The sequence below is a fragment of the Erpetoichthys calabaricus genome, chromosome 14 (assembly GCF_900747795.2).
Source record: "Erpetoichthys calabaricus chromosome 14, fErpCal1.3, whole genome shotgun sequence".
NCBI lineage: Eukaryota > Metazoa > Chordata > Cladistia > Polypteriformes > Polypteridae > Erpetoichthys > Erpetoichthys calabaricus.
In genome coordinates, this window is record NC_041407.2 from 43,663,520 (window position 1) to 43,673,126 (window position 9,607).

Sequence of the window (9,607 nt, forward strand, 5' to 3'; positions counted from 1 at the left end):
CCACACAGGTGTCCGTAGGACATACTGGGACCTGTAGTCCTGTGGAGTAGCCCTGTTGGGTTCCATGCAGCCAGCCAGTGGGAGCTGATGGGATTCATAATCCCTACTTTTTAGGACTTCCGATTGTCCCTGAAGTACTTCCACTGGGCTATTCTCTAGCACTGGAAGGACTCGCAGGTCCAAGATAAAAGAGACCACTCAATCTCATCCAGGTAAGTCGGAGTCAAGTGTAAGAAGATGAAGCTTGCGTGGAGGAGTGGAAGAAGAGAAAAAAAGAGAGAGAAGAATCAATATTTGGTTTATGTTACTTTTGGAACCATTATACAAGGTATTCTTGTTAATTAACCTTTTATTTATATCGGGATTTGTTCTTATTATGTTGTATATGGGGTTTGGGGTGCTGCAATGCCTCCTGGTGGTCACAAGTGGTGTAGTCGGCAGGATTCCTGACCGTCTACTATGCAGGAACCTGCATGAAAAATTTCTTGTAACTGGAACAACCCAGACCAGCTTTACATGGAGCAAATGAAAAGTGACAGTCATAATAAAATGACCATGGGGAAGAGAACACCCAAGCCAAGTAGCAATACTTTTGGCCCAGAAATTTGCCATTGGGATGTGTTCTCTAGAATGCCAGAGGGTAGTGGCAAGAATTAGATCGCTGGTAAGAGATTTAGAGAACATCCCATCCTGCAGGACAGACAGCCTTTACGAAGGCAGAGTTTTGTAAACCTTGGAAGAATTTGTGGGAGACTTGACTTAAGGCAAATCACGGGGAGGAATATGAAGCCCAATGAGAAAAGCAAAATGGCAACCCAGAAATGGAACTATGATTCCCAAACTGTGATTCAACTCCTATTCTCTACCTTTGTCAATGTAGTCAGTAGTTGTGTCTGAATTCCAGCATGAAATTGTGGCCACCGGAACAGACTGATTGTCCTAGCAACCACCCAAGCTACAAGTCCTAGGAAGCTCTGTGAGACTCAACTGAGCATGCGCCTTCCAACACCAAGGCAATGAATGAGGAAATCAGAGGCCCTGATTGACAGCCATTGAAGATGTCTGAATACCCTATCAACCTATGGGAGACAGAGAAACTGGTGCAACCAGTACAGAAACTACTATCCGTACTAAATTACCTTGAGTGGGCCATTAAGGACATTAAGAACACAGCAAAAGTCCCTCTTAGAGCAGTCGCAAGGTATTTCCAACTTATGACAACAGGACTACTAACTGTAATAGATCTGGCCATACAGGTAAGTGATCTTTGTACAGTACAGCATAAGGGAACACTGAGTGAAGCAGTCCCGGACATATGCGATGGGAACTGAGTAGCCATTTTTCCTACAGCTGATCGGAGTGTAATGGTTGATGTCCCAGTATGGAAGCATCCAGTTGTTGAAATTGCTGTTCAGACCAAGGTGCTCCTATCGGGTAAAAATAATGGACAACAGGGCCGGTTTATCAATACTAGTGTCCAAGTTGTTCATTCCCTTACAAAGCCTACCAAAAAAGCTGTGAAGGCAGTACAGACTTTACAGGACTCTTCTTTAATTCATAGAGTGTCCCAGATTGTCTATACTACAGAATAGAAAGGAGAATCCTGCTAGATAGTCAGGCTCTCCTAATAGCCAAATACAAAAACCGGTGGGGTCAGGTGTACTTGTTGACCCTACCCAGATGGGCTGTGATTATAAAAACAAGGAACTGGAATTTGCTGAACAGAGGGCAGAACCAGGATATCCCCCCTGCTTTCAGGATTGCAGAAAAAAAAATTAACTGCAAAACATCCAGTGCTTTGAATGTTACAAAATTGAACATGGTTGAAGTCCTGTCCTTACAAGATGCAAGAACGAAACTGAGACCATGTTAATTGTGAACAAAGCCATATAACCACTGACTGTGCTTCTTCTGTTGTAAACAGGTGCTTTGGACACAGTGGCTCATGGTGTTTCTCTTATGGGACTATACCCTTCATTGGATTGGCCACCTCCCTCTATAAGGTTCAGCTGGGTGTGGGGCAGTGTAATGGGCAGCATGCAGGGACTGGCATACTGGCTGTGATTGAACAAAGACCCTTATCTGACCAGGAGGCCAGTGCCACAGAAGAACAGGTGGAGATGTGCACTGCTAAATATTTTCTCCTCCAATATGCCAGATGGCAGCCTCCCTGGGTTGGGATTCCCACATGGATACCCACAGGGCATTCTGGGGCCTGTAGTCCCATGGGGCAGTCCTGTTGGGTTTTATGGGGTCCATCAGGAAGAGCTGATGGAACACACAATCCCTACTTTTTGGGACATCTGATTGATCTGGAAGCACTTCCATTAGTTGCACTTCTAAAATAAAAGAGACCACTTGATCTCATACAGGCAAGTCCTTGACTCCTTGCACATGGCCATCCACTGTAACAGTGCATAGTCCATCACTAGAGTGAACTCACAACCTACAAGTTAAGTGCGCAGCTGATTAATAGCCCACTTGATTGTAAGGGCTTCCTGTTCCATCACCACATACCTGATTAGGTACATCACGGGGTTGTTCAACAATGTCGATGTTTGGCTCAAAACAGCACAGATACTTGTGTCTGAAGCATCGGTCTGCAAAACAAAGGCAAAGAGAAGTCAGAGGTTATTAATACAGGTGCTGAAGTGAGGGCATGTTTAAGTCACAAAACATGATCTCTGTTTTCTCCTCTAATGTCACTGTGTTGGGGGCCCATTTATTTGTTACGTCTGTCAGAGGTGCGACCCTCTTGGAAAAATGGGAAATAAACCAGCAATAATACCCAGCCAAATCTTCTTTTTTCGGCTGTTCCCATTAGGGGTTGTCACAGCGGATCATGTTCTTCCATATCTTTCTGTCCTCTGCATCTTGCTCTGTTACACCCATCACCTGCATGTCCTCTCTCACCACATCCATAAACCTTTATTTAGGCCTTCCTCTTTTCCTCTTCCTTGGCAGCTCTATCCTTAGCATCCTTCTCCCAATATACCCAGCATCTCTCCTCTGCACATGTCCAAACCAACGCAATCTCGCCTCTCTGACTTTGTCTCCCAACCATCCATCTTAAGTTGACCCTCTAATGTACTCATTTCTAATCCTATCCATCCTCGTCACACCCAGTGCAAATCTTAGCATCTTTAACTCTGCTACCTCCAGCTCTGTCTCCTGCTTCCTGGTCAGTGCCACTGTCTCCATCCCATATAACATAGCTGGTCTCACTACCGTCCTGTAGACCTTCCCTTTCACTCTTGCTGATACCCGTATGTCACAAATTACTCCTGACACTCTTCTCCACCCATTCCACCCTGCCTGCAGTCTCTTTTTCACCTCTCTTCCACTATCCCCATTACTCTGTACTGTTGATCCCAAGTATTTAAATTCATCCACCTTTGCAAACTCTACTCCCAGCATCCTCACCATTCCACTGACCTCCCTCTCATTTACACACATGTATTCTGTCTTGTTCCTACTGACCTTCCTTCCTCTCCTCTCTAGAGCATATCTCCACCTCTAGAGGGTCTCCTCAGCCTACTCCCTACTATCGCTACAGATCACAATGTCATCAGCAAACATCATAGTCCACGGGGACTCCTGTCTAATCTCGTCTGTCAACCTGTCCATCACCATTGCAAATAAGAAAGGGCTCAGAGCCAATCCCTAATGTAATCCCACCTCCAACTTGAATGCATCCGTCACTCCTACCGCAGACCTCACCACAGTCACACTTCCCTCATACATATCCTGTACAACTCTTACGTACTTCTCTGCCACTCCTGACTTCCTCATACAATACCACAAATCTTCTCGAGGCATCCTGTCATATGCTTTCTCCAGGTCAACAAAGACGCAATGCAACTCCTTCTGGCTTTTTCTAAACTTCTCCATCAACATCCTCAGAGTAAACATTGCATCTGTGGTGCTCTTTCCATACTGATATACTGAAAACCATACTGAAACCATACTGATGCTCACTAATCATCACCTCACTTCTTAACCTAGCTTCCAATACTCTTTCTCATAACTTCATAACTTCACAGTAAATCATTCTTTAATTCATAGAAAGGTCCCTGGGGCATGGGGTAATTTGTATGTTGTCCGTCAATTACAGTAATTGCATTTAAAGCAAATTTTAAGGAATCATTATTCCATTGCTCCCTTTTAAAGGAGAATGGAGTTTGTTTGAACTGAAAGTGCAGATTTGAGAGAGGGTCAGTGGTGACCTCAAGGGGCAGAGCCCCATTCCATGATGTCAAGGCTTTGGTCTCCGGGGAGACATCAGTCTATGACGGCGGTACGTCACTCAAAGCCCACTGAGTAGCCACTTGTCCCTGTTCAACTGCTGGTTGCAAATGCGGCATGAGAACAACTTATGATGAGTTTTCCATCAATTAATAGACCCAGTGCTTTATCAGAGGTGGGGTGTGTCTTTCCGCTTTTGATTTCTGCAGCTAACTTTTAAACCTGTTCACTCCATCCATTGCTTTTGTTTCCTCTATACAAGTAAACACACAGTCACAGACTCTCGTACACTTTTACAATGCTCTGCTCAGCTTCTAAGCAGCTATGCAGCCAGCTGAATGCCTCGACTTTTTTGGAATAACCTCTACATCACTTAAATTAAGAATGTACATTTACTTATTTGGCTGACATCTTTATCCAAGGTGACTTATGACATTTATGATACAATTGGTTACATTTCTTTTGGTTCTCCAATTGGAGCACAGGCAGCTCATGGTTATTGCTCATGAGTTGCTCATGATTACCCAGTGTCAGTAGCAGGATTTGAACCCACATCTTCAGGGTTTGAGGTCTAAAGCCTTAATCACTATACCACACTGCCTGCTGTTTAAAGGGGGTGGGATTGGCATATAGCCAACACTGTGACAACATCCATCCATCCATCCATCCATCCATCCTCTTCCGCTTATCCGAGGTCGGGTTGCGGGCGCAGCAGCTTGAGCAGAGATGCCCAGACCTCCCTCTCCCCAGCCACTTCTTCTAGCTCTTCCGGGGGAATCCCAAGGCGTTCCCAGGCCAGCCGGGAGACATAGTCCCTCCAGCGTGTCCTGGGCCTTCCCCGGGGCCTCCTCCCGGTTGGACGTGCCCGGAACACCTCACCAGGGAGGCGTCCAGGAGTCATCCTGATCAGATGCCCGAGCCACCTCATCTGACTCCTCTCGATGCGGAGGAGCAGCGGCTCTACTCTGAGCCCCTCCTGGATGATTGAGCTTCTCACCCTATCTTTAAGGGAGAGCCCAGACACCCTGCGGAGAAAACTCATTTCAGCCACTTGTATTCGCGATCTCGTAATTTCGGTCACTACCCATAGCTCATGATCATAAGTGAGGGTAGGAACATAGATCGACTGGTAAATTGAGAGCTTTGCCTTATGGCTCAGCTCCTTTTTCACCACGACAGACCGATGCAGAGCCTGCATCACTGCGGACGCCGCACCGATCCGCCTGTCGATCTCACGCTCCATTCTTCCCTCACTCGTGAACAAGACCCCGAGATACTTGAACTCCTCCACTTGGGGCAGGATCTCGCTCCCAACCCTGAGAGGGCACTCCACCCTTTTCCGGCTGAGGACCATGGTCTCGGATTTGGAGGTGCTGATTCCCATTCCAGCCGCTTCACACTCAGCTGCGAACCGATCCAGAGAGAGCTGAAGATCACGGCCTGATGAAGCAAACAGGACAACATCATCTGCAAAAAGCAGTGACCCAATCCTGAGTCCACCAAACCGGACCCCCTCAACACCGTGGCTGTGCCTAGAAATTCTGTCCCTAAAAGTTATGAACAGAATCGGTGACAAAGGGCAGCCCTGGCGGAATCCAACTCTCACTGGAAACGGGTTCGACTTACTGCCAGCAATGCGGACCAAGCTCTGACACCGATCGTACAGGGACCGAACAGCTCTTATCAGGGGGTCCGGTACCCCATACTCTCGGAGCACCCCCCACAGGATTCCCCGAGGGACACGGTCGAACGCCTTTTCCAAGTCCACAAAACACATGTAGACTGGTTGGGCGAACTCCCATGCACCCTCCAGGACCCTGCTAAGGGTGTAGAGCTGGTCCACTGTTTCGCGACCAGGACGAAAACCACACTGTTCCTCCTGAATCCGAGGTTCGACTATCCGACGGACCCTCCTCTCCAGAACCCCCGAATAGACTTTTCCAGGGAGGCTGAGAAGTGTGATCCATCTGTAGTTGGAACACACCCTCCAGTCCCCCTTCTTAAAGAGGGGGACCACCACCCCAGTCTGCCAATCCAGAGGCACTGTCCCTGATGTCCATGCGATGTTGTAGAGACGTGTCAACCAAGACAGCCCTACAACATCCAGAGCCTTGAGGAACTCCGGGCGTATCTCATCCACCCCCGGGGCCATGCCACCAAGGAGTTTTTTGACCACCTCGGTGACCTCAGTCCCAGAGATGGGGGAGCCCCCCTCCGAGTCCCCAAGCTCTGCTTCCTCCTTGGAAGGCATGTTAGTGGGATTGAGGAGGTCTTCGAAGTACTCCCCCCACCGACCCACAACGTCCCGAGTCGAGGTCAGCAGCGCACCATCCCCACCATACACAGTGTTGACACTGCACTGCTTCCCCCTCCTGAGACGCCGGACGGTGGACCAGAATCTCCTCGAAGCCATCCGAAAGTCGTTCTCCATGGCCTCCCCAAACTCCTCCCACGCCCGAGTTTTTGCCTCAGCAACCACCGAAGCCGCATTCCGCTTGGCCTGCCGGTACCTATCAGCTGCCTCCAGAGTCCCACAGGACAAAAGGGACCGGTAGGACTCCTTCTTCAGCTTGACGGCATCCTTCACCGCTGGTGTCCACCAACGGGTTCGGGGATTGCCGCCACGATAGGCACCGACTACCTTATGGCCACAGCTCCAGTCAGCCGCCTCAACAATAGAGGCACGGAACATGGCCCATTCGGACTCAATGTCCCCCACCCCCCTCGGGACATGGTCGAAGTTCTGCCGGAGGTGGGAGTTGAAGCTACTTCTGACAGGGGGCTCTGCCAGACGTTCCCAGCAGACCCTCACAACACGTTTGGGCCTACCAGGCCTGACCGGCATCCTCCCCCACCATCGGAGCCAACTCACCACCAGGTGGTGATCAGTTGACAGCTCCGCCCCTCTCTTCACCCGAGTGTCCAAGACATGTGGTCGCCAGTCCGACGACACGACCACAAAGTCGATCATCGAACTGAGGCCTAGGGTGTCCTGGTGCCAAGTGCACATATGAACACCCCTATGCTTGAACATGGTGTTCGTTATGGACAATCCGTGACGAGCAAAGAAGTCCAATAACAAAACACCACTCGGGTTCAGATCGGGGGGGCCATTCCTCCCAATCACACCCTTCCAGGTCTCACTGTCATTGCCCACATGAGCATTGAAGTCTCCCAGCAGTACGAAGGAGTCCCCAGAAGGTGTGCCCTCCAGCACCCCCTCCAGGGACTCCAAAAAAGGTGGGTACTCCGAACTGCTGTTCGGTGCATACGCACAAACAACAGTTAGGACCCGGCCCCCCACCCGAAGGCAGAGGGAGGCTACCCTCTCGTCCACCGGGGTAAACCCCAATGTACAGGCTCCAAGTCGGGGGGCAATAAGTATGCCCACACCCGCTCGGCGCCTCTCACCGGGGGCAACTCCAGAGTGGTAGAGAGTCCAGCCCCTCTCAAGGAGATTGGTTCCAGAGTCCAAGCTGTGCGTCGAGGTGAGCCCGACTATATCTAGACGGAACCCCTCGACCTCGCGCACTAGCTCAGACTCCTTCCCCTTCAGAGAGGTGACATTCCACGTCCCAAGAGCCAGCTTCTGTAGCCGAGGATTGGACCGCCAAGGTCCCCGTCTTCGGCCACTACCCAACTCACACTGCACCCGACCTCCTTGGCCCCTCCCATAGGTGGTGAGCCCATGGGAAGGGGGACCCACGTTGCCTCTTTGGGCTGTGCCCGGCCGAGCCCCATGGGTGCAAGCCTGGCCACCAGGCGCTCGCCATCGAGCCACACCTCCAGGCCTGGCTCCGGGCGAGGGTAAACACTGTCCAAATTTTGTATTCATCACGGAGGTTTTGTTGAACCGCACTTTGTCTCATCCCTCACCTAGGACCAGTTTGCCTTGGGTGGCCCTACCAGGGGCATAAAGCCCCGGACAACAGAGCTCCTAGGATCATTGGGACACGCAAACCCCTCCACCACGATAAGGTGGCAGTTCGAGGAGGGGACTGTGACAACAGTTTGTGGTAAATATGTTGCATGGTTTTTAACACTTTTTACCAATTTCACAAGCAATTAAAAAATGATCACACTTCATCTTTTGCACTGGTAATCTCAAAGGATAAGCTGGTATGCAGTTTGAGTACCATAACAGACAAACTGCATTTACTATACACAAAAAATGTAACATTTCAGTGTAGTTTCTTATTTTTGATCGTTATCGCCTTTGGAATCCAACGGGATACTAACGCACTACCTGCGCAGGAAATCCCAGGTGTGTGGCCGGCGCTGTTCATTTACAGCCGGGACGCGTTGCTATCTATGAGACCAGCTACCGGTTACTCCCCGTGTACTATACTGGACGAATTAAAATCTTTGAAACGTCTTTGCCAACCATCATCATGAGCAACGCACAGTCCTTGCGAAATAAACTGGACGAGCTGAGAGCATCTGCGCGATACCTCCACGAGTACCGTGAAAGCTGTCTGATGTGCTTTACGGAGACCTGGTTTAAGAATACAGACTCGGATACAGCAGTCGAAGTAGATGGATTTGTTTGCGTACGGCAAGACAGAAATCCAGCTTCTGGTAAGCAGACGGGTGGTGGGGTCTGCCTTTACATTAACAAAAGGTGGTGCAGGAATATCACTGAAAAAGAGTGCATCTGCACGCCAAATATTGAATTACTCACCGTCGGACTTCGCCCATACTATCTACCACGGGAGTTTAATCAGTTATTTGTGACAGTCGTTTACATTCCGCCGCATGCTGATGTGGGAGCTGCAGCTGAATCAATTCTTGAAACTGCTCATAAACTAGAAACCAAATCACCTGGTTCTTTTAAGCTTGTGATGGGTGATTTTAATTTATGCAGTCTGGAGTCACTATTACCAAATTATCATCAATATGTGAATATTAACACTAGAGGGGACAAAACTCTGGACAAGTGCTATGGAAATGTCCCTAATGCCTACATATCGCATCACAGAGCAGCCCTGGGTGCGTCTGACCACGTCGTTGTTCATCTTCTCCCGAAGTACAAACAGAAACTGAAACAAGAAAAACCAGCCATACGAACAACACAAAACTGGTGCAAGGAAAGTGTAGAGGAACTGCAGGAATGCTTCTCCAGTACAAATTGGGATCTGCTGACATCCTCACAGTCACTGAATGAGGCCACCTATACTGTCAGCGAATATATTCAATTCTGTGAGTCTATGATCATTAAGAAAAAATCTGTCAAGGTGTACCCAAACAGTAAGCCATGGATCACTAAAGAGGTTAAAGCATTACTATTGCAAAAGCAACATACACATCAAGAAAATAAGTTAGAAGATAAGCGAATTTTACAGCAAAGGATTAACAGGTTAAT